Here is a 9,360-nt window from a genome sequence, read left to right as displayed (position 1 = left end):
CTTTGCATTTCACTACCTGATTTTTGGAAGTACTGGGAAACTTCTGAATGTATGTCAAGTCATTTGTCTTTCTGTACAAGCAATATAGAGAAAAAAGTGTTTTCATATTTAGGAATGTGTGTTAATCTCAATTAATCATGATTATTTGTGATGAACAACAATCGCAATTAATCAAACTTAATCACAGATACAATGTTATTAATTAGCCTTAAATAAGTAACAAGTAACATTAAGTTTAACATTGATTTATTTGTCATTAACTATACAAAGAAATCTATTCGGGAAGTGATTTCTAGCACCATTTAATAATGTGATTTTTCAGTGAATTTGTCCTGCAGCTTCAGCAGAGCAAACAGCTCTAACAGCCTCCACTTTCCCATAAGAAAAGCCAAACAACAATATATGCACAATTACAGTGTGCAGGGCAATAACAGAAAGGCCTGAGTTTCATTTCCATAGATATTCCCATGGTTTCAGCTGTCCCTGCTGCCTGCCAGGATGTTGCTGGCCCATGCAACAGACAGCCATTTCCTCCCAGGGCTAGGTGATTGACAAAGACACAACAGGCAAGAGAGCCAAAGCAACCTGCTGCTCCTCTGCCAAGTACTCTGGGTTATACTGCCATTCCCATACCCAACAAAAGAATTGAGCAATTGGAGATAGAACCGGAGCCATATCACTTTCAGTTTTAATGAGCACCTTCGGTACTCCAGCTTAATAAGCAAAGTCACCAGCTCTCAGCCAAGTGTGTAACTCACCGACAAAAAAAAAAAAAAGTTTTATATAATGATGCTTATGTTTTTCCCTGGAACAACATGAAGTGAGGCGGTGGCAGATTTATTTCTTTGATAATCATGGTTTATATGGAAGTAAATAATTTCTTTGATTTCTTTTTTTGCTGTCATCCTTATCAAAACATGACTGTGAATGACCTGCACCGGAAATCAGGGAACATCATTACAACACTACAACAGGGCTTTTAGCTTGTATTGTGTTGTAAACAGCTGCAGGTTATCCAGCTAACGGCAATGAGACGTGACCAAGCCTCCCTTCTTCTGTCTTCAGAATCTCCGCAGGCATCTCCAAGATGAGATATCATTGGATTGCAGTGATAGCATCAAATGCAGGTCCCAAAACATCCACCGGAACAAAGTGTCTAACTTTTTTCCTTTCTCTAAATTTTGTTGAGTGAACGTAAGCTTGTTTGTCTAGTGAAGACAGCGATTCAGATTCCTTGTCACAACGATTTACCTTCAGGCCTCATTCATGAGGAGTTTGACTTCCATTCTGTTGACTGCACAGATGACGACACTATTCCTCAAAAAAACAAAAACAACCCTCGCGTTCATGAGCATGACTGAACGTAAGCCTGTGCGTTTCCTTTCAGTAGCTGCTCCGAGCTCTTCAGGTTTTGAGGAGACAGCTCCTCTGACAGGTGTCGTTTATGACTAAGTATCTGGGCTCGTATACACTCCAGGGCTCAAAGTTGACTATGATTAAAGAAAACATACTGCCGTCGCCATAGCAACGACAATACTCTGAGATAGGTGCTGAAAGCACTGACAGGTCAGTGTCAGAGCAGAATTTCAACAGCATATTCCGGTACTCTCTCCATCTCCTCATGTTAAGTACCGACGTTTAAACGCTGATGTCATTAAGTCTAAAATAAGTGCTAAATAGTGTTGAGTATTTGGACATTTTTGGGTTGGACTGACACTGTCTGTCCTGAATCTACAAAAAATAAGAACACTGGCACTGACCAGCCTGCGATCCAGATCTGTCTCTTAACAAAATGGTGGGTGTATCATGAAGAGCAGAATCAAACAATTAGACAACATGTATTTAGAGCTCTACTCTTCTGACCCAAGAATAGGCTGGAAATCAACATCAAGAATTTCAACGTCACCGTAACAATTTATAAAACAATAACACAGTGTACCAACTAGTGACTGTTTAAATTTCTCTTAGGTAAAAAGAAAAATACGCCTGCCACTGTGCTAACTTTACAAAGACACTGCTCTGTCACAAACAAAACAACAAAACACAATTCATGTCTGTGAGCTGCTTATCTTTCCCTGTGATCTGTTATGGCTGGTTACAACAGTGGAGGAAGTAACAGTAACATCCTTGATGTGCTCCTCATCAGTCCCTGCAGATACCTGCCCTACATTCATCACTTTCTAGTTATGGAAGACATGTAGCGTCTTCCCATACTAATTATTTTAATGAGTTCAGCTTAAAATTCTTAGTCCGGAGGGCTGGAATTTTTCTGGGGAAACAGTTTGGGGTCCGGACACTAAAATAAAATGATTTTTTTTTAAAAACGTATTATTTGATCTTTATTTTAAATCCAGCCGTGGGCCAGAGTGGAAGGTTTTGCGGGCTGGATTTGGCCCACGGGCCACCAGTTGATGATCACCGACTAACTCTAATATAAAAAAAAATCATAAGTTCTTTATTTTAGCTTTGACAAGGTGATATGAAGGGGCCTCTCCGGGCTTAGAACTGTTTCCCCAGTAGCTACGTTTGACAAGCTGAATTAATAATCCACCTTTGGCACTAGAAACAAAAATCTTCCATTAGCCCTTCAGTAGCTACAGAGAGATTATGTTTCTAAGAATACATTAAGTATGTAAACCTTGTCATGACTGATGAGTTAACTACGCTCCATTATCAATGCGTATTCCATGTACAGTGCGATGCCAAAATGTAAATGCAGGGTGACACATGCTTATTAAATTTGTGTCTTTTGATAACGTAACTCAAGACATACACACCAGGGGATGGAGGGGAGCGGGCAGATACAGTGCTGCTGCTGCTGACGCTTCATTTGGCCTGATACTCTGCAGCTACAGTGACAGGCCAAACAAGTCTGAGCAGCATGAATTCATACACCTTTCATTACCCTCTGCCTCAGGTATTTGACACAGTAGGCAGTCAGGGCGGGGCAGCTGAACTTATTACATTGGCACCACACCTGAGAAGGCTTCCCAAAAAGGAGAGTCCTCTGTGTTAGTGCCTTGAAGTACCCTTGGAAAATAGGTTTAACTAAAGTACTTCGGCATGATTTGACCAGGACATTCGTGGTGAAAATGATATTTTGGAAATGTTTTTATCACATGCCAATGTGAAAGTTCAAAACTTCACAAAACACAACCTTGATAAAGATAATGCAGGTATGCCCGTGTGAGCACCCACCAGGATTTCTACAAACATCACATCTGATCACATGAACTTGGTCTCGTTTTCAGGCGGCGGTGGTGGCGGCGCATCACTACGGCAGCTTCTATATAAGCTTGTCCTCCAAATGAACTGTGCTCTGTACTCTGACGAAGCAGGGGGGAACAACAGCCCTCATGGCTACAGGACAGGTAAATTGCACCGCGAGACAAGGGCCTGTTTGTGTAAGACAGAAACATGACACGATCAGATGCAGGAAGTGAGTTTTTTTCTCTCTCTCTCTCTCTCTCTCGCTCGGTGCAAAATAAAGAATTAAAGCCTGGGAAGAGGGAGCATTATGGAGACAATACTGGCACCTTTGTGTCTGTGAAGGTGTTAGGACAAGGTAATATATGACTGACAAGCAATATTTTTCCCAAGCCATGCATGTTTCATCATGTGTAAAAGTGCAGTACAGTTTGTACAACAGAGGGATATTACCACTCAGAAGTGTACAACCAAATTGCCCCTGGAGCCTGCCCAGGCAGTTACCCAGCTGTGGAAGTGTTACAGCCCTCTGTGAGCAAGTCCCTACACAGAGTTTTTTTTTAGGCTTTATAATTGCTAAACATGTATTTGTACTGTACAACATTATTAGACCAAGTACCACGATGGAAAATCCACAAAAAATAAATAAAAAATATGCATTTTATATATGATTATGTATATTATATAAAGGCATTTAATAATATATATATTTGTATAATATCTAAGGCAATAATAAATATTTAATTAGTATCTAGTCACTGTCCCAAAGTTACAATGTTCACGGTCTGGTAGTGGCCCCTGGGCCAGAGGTTTAACACCTGTGCTGTAGAATATGATATTTTCAGAATATACATTGTTGTACCATTACTACTTTTCATGTTTTCTTCCATCGCTTGAGCGAAGCCCTCCCCCGTCTCTGAATATGTAGAGCAATACGTCCATGATCAACAGTAAATCTCCTTGGCTTCATTTCTGCTTCAGCGTAACATAAGAATGCTAAAGGTTTTGCTCCACATGACGCCCTTGGAGGGAGAAGAAACAGTATCTAAACACTCAACTACCTCTAAGTTGCCCAGATTGGCAACAGCGCTGATTCCACAGAGTAGGAACACTAATGAGTTTTGCTGTGTGGGAATTCTGGTGGAACAGACTTCAATGTGATCTTGAGAGATTTTAAGATGAGCCATAAGTGACCGTGATATGGATACCATATGTTCTCAGTCTGAACAATGATGAGGTGCTAGGACGTCCACGCTGGACCAGATGGGTGATAGATAAGTAGAGAGTAAAGACACTGGGGGGGATGGGGGGGGGGGGTATTGCTGCTGGGAGAGATTCAAAGACAGTTCCCATACATTGTGCCAAGTATAGGCTCTGGCATTCAGTCTATGACCTCACTCTGCTGCGGCCGGGTGCAGCTTCTCTGCAACCTCATTGCATCAGCCCCTCCACTTTTGTGGTTTTGTTTGGGATGGATCAAGAAAGCCCAAATGGAGCACAGAACATGGAGGTGGGCTGGCAGCCCAAAAATGAGAGGAAGCCAGCCAAGTACTTGTGGTCGTCTAGTCAGGTCAACCCTGGTCAAGGCATAACATTGCCCGATCTGTCCAGCAAATAAGGCTCACCCGGGCCTGTGTTATGACTGCGTCACAAGAGAGAAACCCCTTTCTCTGATGGAGGCTGTCGACTGGTGCAGCCCCTCTGGACTGGGCTGCCATGCTGCTGTGCTGCTGCAGAAGCTGGAGCAGAACACGGGGCACATTCCCCGTAAAAGGTCACTGAAACTACTGGTTGGGGTGACCGGAAAAGGTCACTGAAACTACTGGTTTAACTGACTTAGGACTTCTAGTTAAACCACGGCTGTTTAGGACAGAGTTACAGTAAATAATCATTCAGAAAATAAGATGTTGGTACTAAAATAGTGGTTGCTTGAGGCTTTCAGATTATTGCCCCCCTAATGTTGTTCAGAATATATACCCAACAGATACACGTCTCTTAAATTTGGGCCATGCTCAGTTAACGTTATTTTTGTATACCCAGGTGGGTACTCAAACCTAGTGTGACCCCTGTGGTGACCCCTGATAAAGGGTCAAAGTCAAAAAGAGAATCTCTCAGAACGGACTAGAATGGTGTAGTGGTAGTACCCTCACCTGCCGCTAGAAGGTTCCGGGTGTGATTCGCTTTGAAGATAAAGGGAATAAGATGAAAGTTTTTCTTCATTTACACCAGTGTTTTAAAGCATTGTTTCCCAAAGACTGGGTCGTAACCCTCAGGTAGGCCGCAAGAAATTCTTTTTGGGTCGTCTCGCATCATGTTTCACAGGTGTTTACGAATAATGTATATTGACATGGGTCGCAAAGTTTAGTGACTTTTAAAATATGGGTCCCAAGAAAAAATGTTTGGGAAACAATGTTTAAAAGCATATTCATCCTCCGTGTCATTTGTTTCTAATAGTAAAATAAAGGAAAAAGTATTTCTTATAAGAAATGTCTCAAACACGGGACGTCACCTTCACTGCCGTCAGTCAGTCCTGATAGTTGTTTGTCAGTGTCTCGGCCTTACAAACAGAGCTCATTGGCCAGACTACGTAGTGTTTTTTGAGAATGGAAAAATATGAAGATTAGAACGTACTCTTCAGCCTTGGCTCACATCTCCACATCTGGCAGCCTTTCTGGAGCTCAAGCCTCCAAAACTGAAATGCTACACTTGGCCATTTTTGTTGCCTTAATGTAGTAGAAAGCATTGTTGTGTTTCTGTGGTTAACCTCTGAAAGAGAGAAGTCTGACTTGTATACTCCAGTCCAATGCTAAGTGCATGCAAACAATGATATTAACAGTGTTTGGTTATTCAGTTATTTTGTTGATTACCTAACAGCTGTTTTTGCCTTTGTGTTTTTGCCCCCCGCTCAGATACATTAGGTCATATTTATGATAACTTAAATGTGATTTTCAGAGTCGTGTGTGTGAGTGACGCATGACTGCGATAGTGAATCAGGAAACGTCACATACTGCGCATCTTTACGGAGGTGATATTACGATAAGGTGGTACAGGTTTGGATCGATCGGCAGGTTGAAGGATCCATGTGGAATATATTACAGCATTCATATCATGCTTCCAGTACAATATTATTGTTATTAGTTTTTAATACTTGTTCTTCCCCCACAGAGCTGGACTTTGCCCAGCAGCTCTAACCAGGACCAGGTTCTGTCAGCGCTCGGCTAACACAGTCATTTCTCTTTAACTGCACAGCAATCAGTTTGAGCTCAGACTCTCTGTACTGCTTCCTAAATGTACCATTAAAATGCTGCAGTTAAAACCTGCTGAGCCCTGTGCAAGCAGGCCTTGTCCTGCATAACAAGTCACAAACTTTTTCTCAGTAATACAGTCTGATTTTTAAGCTGTGCTAGGATTATGATTTTTTTCTTTCTTTATTTGCCAGGCCCCTGTTGTTAAAAACTAATGTACGATGGCTAACACTTGCCCCCAGATTGTCAGGTGTGGGTATGCAGTCGTGCAGTTAAATGAGCTCTCCATGCTGGATTTATGGCCACTAGCCAACGGCGTGTGGCGCTAGTGTAGCTGCAGTCACAGGTAGGTGAAGCGGGTGCTGAGGCTACGTGCTTGTAAAGTGATTTTACAGGGGCTGTAATATGGGGGACTAGGAGGAGGGAGAAGGGGTGGAGAAGTGGGAGGGGTTCTATCATAGATTTCAGTGAAGAGTGCCTTCACAACGCTGTCCATGTAGATATGACTCCCATGTTGTACGCAACGCATACGGAGAACAAGCTAAATATCACGTAATCCCTTCCATATCGCTCCATCGCAGTACTTCCTGCATCCATACACTCGTATAAACTTATCTTCACCTCACCTGAACCACTTTCTGTCTTATCTCCCATTCCTCCCCCCTTGTGTCTCCTTAAGCTAAGGAACCACCTTATAAAACCAGTTAGTCTAGCTAAGAGCCAAAATGTCTTGATGACATCACAGTTTCCACAGCGATCTACTATCGCCCCCATTACCCCAAATCCTTAGCGGCGCTGTCATTATCTCACCTGGCATCAAGCCTGTGAGTTGTTGCCTGTTCTCCTTGCCACTGCCCCACCTTAGCCCCCTTCACATGAGCATGTACACACACACACACACACACACTCATGCTGCCACCTTGTCCCCTGAGCCAAAGCATGCAGCCGGCAGCAGGGTGAAAACATGCCTCAGCACATCCACTGTTTTAACGTGTTCATCTTGTCTAACTCTGATGAGAGGAAACAGTGCAAACCTGTTCTGCATTTGTCTCTCAGTGCAGCGGGAATCTGTTCCATCTCACTTTACATCAGCAACACCATTAAATTAAATATACAAGAAATGGTAAATATCTCTATGCCATAAACGTGAAGAGAAACACAGTACCAAACAGAGCCCACCCTGCAGCTGCAACCCTGTAACGTTTGGCCTGTGAGAGAGGCAGAACCACACACACATCAGCGGTGGAAGCGTTCAAAGACAGCAACATGACCCCAATTGACTCAAGTAAATAGTAGAATATGAACTTACCCTGGACTTGTTGTAGTGCCATGTTATCCTCACTGATGCTGAAGCAATTATGACGTGTTCACAGACTTCCATCCAACCATCTGTAAACCCAGCGATCTGTAAAGGTCAAGAAAAAAACAAACATGTTTTTTAATGTACTTCTATCTTGTTTGGTGGATACACTGTGATTTTCCTCACACTTCAGTGCATTAACAGCCTAAGGCCAATGATGTCATCTGATTACAAATCTGGATTATTTTATTTATTAACTCATTCTGCTGCCTACCTATCAGTCTTATCTCTCAGCTACCATTTGCTGTTGAACCCCCTCCACACAAACACACACACACACACACACACACACACACACACATCAGATCCTTGTCTCGTCAGCACCCACACATGACATCTGAAGTCAGGGAGTGAGACGTCAGTGAAGTGTAAATGGATTGTGGCTGATTAAAGATAGAGTGACAGAGTCTGAGTCATGGACAGAGGTAGATCACACAGTGGGCTGTGAGGAATAAGGAAATGAAATATAAGCTCGCTTTTTAAAAGCCCCGTCCTGTGGAGAGGAGCCCTACAGTGAGCTGGGTGGAGGCACTTTTGCCCTCCGTCACCTTTTTAACAACATGGATTCTTCCTTTAGCTCCAACGAGAACAAGAGACTTATGAAAGCCAGACTGAAAAGTAAAAAGTTTTTTTTATCCAATCAGCAGGTTTTTGTGTGCATGTGCAAAGACACTCTGTCTTGCCTGCAGTCTAGATTAGATTTAAAATAAATAAATAAATAATAAAAATATAAACCAAATAAATAAGCATTGATGTAAAATGTGAAATGCTACCAATGCAAGAAGTCTTAAAAATGTAAAAATATTCAAACTCCAAAATTCTATTTTTTTATTTATAACATTTCTAATGTTATGTTTAAAGGTATTTTGCATGCAAATAAAAAAAATAAACCCAGGACTCGCTTGTGAGACAGGCGTGCTAACAGCTACACTATGGAATTACACAATTATTCCATGCTGTAGTTCATGCAATACACTTTTATTTTTAAGGCAAAAAGTTAAAGCATTTCTAAAGAATCACATGGCACATACGTTGCAGGAAAGCAGTGGGTGGTAGAGGTGGAAGTGCAGTGGAGATAATACCCCTGGATTTTGCCCTAAGCCCCTGTACATGCTGGGCAGATCAGGGACTGTGGGAGGAGTGGTGCTACCTCGTGGCAGTCACTCAGCCCCTAGGGCCACTCACCTGACCAGCACTGCAGCCTGCAGGACCAAAGACCTCATCTGATGATCAGTAGCTATTTAACAGTAACGGTCCATTCAGACCTAGAGGCGACTATTGGCAACTGCACTCAAACGTCCCATTCACAGCACCTAGCATCGGACATACAGCAGTGTATTAACTGGAGTTTCTTAGAGCTTATTATAAAAGCTTTTGTTGGTGACTGAGTGACGATGAAGTGTCCGACGAATCAACACGTACAACAGAGGAGGTCACTGGGTTAATGCCTTCAGTGTGGCTTTGCATTTAACCCTGGGAGACATGCAGATGAGAAGGTCACCCGGGGAGGTCAAAGGGGTCAGGTAACCCCACAGCACTATTCTAGGC

General features: G+C 42.5%; 1 long non-coding RNA gene across 1 annotated transcript in view; it reads right to left on the bottom strand.

The window, feature by feature from the left end:
- The window catches only part of LOC103393001 (uncharacterized), a 210,601-nt gene that overhangs the window by 106,531 nt on the left and 94,710 nt on the right, over window positions 1–9,360 (bottom strand). Inside the window, exon 5 of the long non-coding RNA XR_522971.3 lies at window positions 7,762–7,857. This is a non-coding gene — a long non-coding RNA (uncharacterized LOC103393001). The remainder of the gene's footprint in view (window positions 1–7,761; window positions 7,858–9,360) is intronic.

The sequence above is a fragment of the Cynoglossus semilaevis genome, chromosome 17 (assembly GCF_000523025.1).
Source record: "Cynoglossus semilaevis isolate Cse_v1.0 chromosome 17, Cse_v1.0, whole genome shotgun sequence".
In the NCBI taxonomy this organism is placed as follows: domain Eukaryota; kingdom Metazoa; phylum Chordata; class Actinopteri; order Pleuronectiformes; family Cynoglossidae; genus Cynoglossus; species Cynoglossus semilaevis.
The sequence above is the reverse complement of the archived record's forward strand: the minus strand, read 5'-3'. Positions and strand labels throughout refer to the sequence as shown.